General features: G+C 51.8%; 1 protein-coding gene across 1 annotated transcript in view; it reads right to left on the reverse strand.

The window, feature by feature from the left end:
* Positions 1–2,500, reverse strand: part of LOC125038337 (sodium/potassium-transporting ATPase subunit beta-1-interacting protein-like) — a 108,747-nt gene that overhangs the window by 23,974 nt on the left and 82,273 nt on the right. The gene's annotated exons all lie outside the window — the stretch shown is intronic.

Consider the following 2,500-nt stretch of genomic DNA (forward strand, 5'->3'; position numbering starts at 1 on the left):
GAGATTGGGGAATGAGGGAGGAGGGGGAAGGAGGGGAGATTGGGGAATGAGGGAGGAGGGGGAGGGAGGGGAGATTGGGGAATGAGGGGGAAGGAGGGGAGATTGGGGAATGAGGGAGGTGGGGGAAGGAGGGGAGATTGGGGAATGAGGGAGGAGGGGGAAGGAGGGGAGATTGGGGAATGAGAGAGGAGGGGAGATTGGGGAAGGAGGGAGGAGGGGGAAGGAGGGGAGATTGGGGAATGAGGGAGGAGGGGGAAGGAGGGGAGATTGGGGACTGAGGGAGGAGGGGGAAGGAGGGGAGATTGGGGAAGGAGGGGAGATTGGGGAATGAGGGGGGAAGAGGGGAGATTGGGGAATGAGGGAGGAGGGGGAAGGAGGGGAGATTGGGGAAGGAGGGGAGATTGGGGAATGAGGGAGGAGGGGGAAGGAGGGGAGATTGGGGAATGAGGGAGGAGGGGGAAGGAGGGAGGAGGGGAGATTGGGGAAGGAGGGAGGAGGGGAGATTGGGGAATGAGGGAGGAGGGGGAAGGAGGGAGGAGGGGAGATTGGGGAATGAGGGACAAGGGGAGAGGGCGGGGGAGGAGGGGAGATTGGGGAATGAGAGAGGAGGGGGAAGGAGGGGAGATTGGGGAATGAGGGAGGAGGGGGAAGGAGGGGAGATTGGGGAATGAGGGAGAAGTGGGAGGGAGGGGAGAGGAGGGGAGAGGAGGGGAGGGAGGGGAGGGAGGGGAGAGGAGGGGAGTGAGGACAGAGGACTCTGTGCAATGCTACGACGACCTGAACCCGTTGCAAGAACCGAAAAACGATGCGCTTGTATTAAGATGGAAGGATGAGTAGGACCCGAACGCGGTTCTACGGAACAGACGGGGAGTTGCTATGCGAAACACGAGGCTCCGTGCGCAACGCTAGGGGGCCTGAAGGGGTTTCTGCTAATGATGCGCATTGCTGGAGATAAAAAGACGAAAAGGGGGTGGGGGGAGGACTTCAACGTGTGAGGGAAACGAAGAAAACTATGGTAGAAAACTAGACCCAAAACCATTCTTCGGGATGCCAGGGAAGAAATAACTACTCTAAGCGGAGAGGAAATGACACCGAGAAATACAAACAAATCCAAAAAATAATAGCAGGAGCAGCAAAACGCAAACACACGCACGCACGCACGCACGCACACACACACAAATACAAACAAACACAAATACAAAGTAACTAACTCACTCACTCACTCACTCACTCACTCACTCACTCACTCACTCACTCACTCACTCACTCACTCACTCACTCACTCACTCACTCACTCACTCTCTCACTTTCACTCTCTCTCTCTCTCCCCACAAAGATGCTACAAAAGGGGAAGACACGAGGACACACACGAATGGGCGTAGACACAAACAGCAAAAATCATCAGCATCTCCCGAGAAGGTTTGTCGTGGGCGTGAAGAGGAGGAGACCGATCGAGAGGGCTTGTGGGCGCGCTTCAGTATGCATGCTGTAGACATCGCCTCGTATCGTGGGCGTGAACGGTGCCATCCATGTATGTGTGTGCTATGAAAAAAAAGAAAAAAAGACAAGCTCGACGTGGGCGGAAGTCATTATCGATTCTTCGCGCTGACAGGTTTGATTCCTTAGCCGGCGTAGGATGCTTTAATTAATTGCGTTGAGGCAGGTCTCTTTCTCCCTCTTTCTTCATCTCTTCTTGTCCTTTATCTCTTTTTCTTATTCCTTTTATCTCGTTGTCTCCCACCTTTTTCCTTCATTTCTCTTTCTTCGCCCCCCTTTCCCCTTTCCCCTTTCTCTCACTCACTCACTCACTCACTCACTCACTCACTCACTCACTCACTCACTCACTCACTCACTCACTCACTCACTCACTCACTCACTCTCTCTCTCTCTCTCTCTCTCTCTCTCTCTCTCTCTCTCGCTTGCTCTTTATCTTTCTCTCACCATTTCTTCCTCATTCTTTATCATTATTTATCTTTATCATCCCTTTTTCGTTCTCCTACCGTCATACCCGTTGTCATCACAGCCGCACCAAACCCGGACATCGCCCTAGAGACACTTACCTGGAAAGAAAAGAAATACACTGTTAAGAAACGATAATAAAGGCATGACATTCAGTAATGTGTAAATTTGACAAACCCTGGCTTTTTAAACATAACATTCATAAACACCCAAATCCTAATAACAGTTAATAAATAAAATACATCTACAATATCGTGACCTTAAAAAATAATAACAATAAAAAATACAAAATAAATAACTAAATAAATAAAACAGGCCACTGAATATAACGGACACTGCATCTCCCTCTTAACACGTCACCCGCAATGGCGTTTCATCTCGTGCCCTCCGTGCTCCGTGCCCCGTTTCCAGGACCCCTGATGACCCCAACTGCATCGCCCCCCCCCCCCCCCCCCCCGCCTTCACACACTGACATTAGGGACCGTTCGGCGATGACGCGGCAGAGACTTCTTGGCATCGGCATGTCAGCTGGGTCGTGGGA

Source organism: Penaeus chinensis, chromosome 3 (assembly GCF_019202785.1).
Source record: "Penaeus chinensis breed Huanghai No. 1 chromosome 3, ASM1920278v2, whole genome shotgun sequence".
Classification (NCBI taxonomy): Eukaryota; Metazoa; Arthropoda; class Malacostraca; order Decapoda; family Penaeidae; genus Penaeus; species Penaeus chinensis.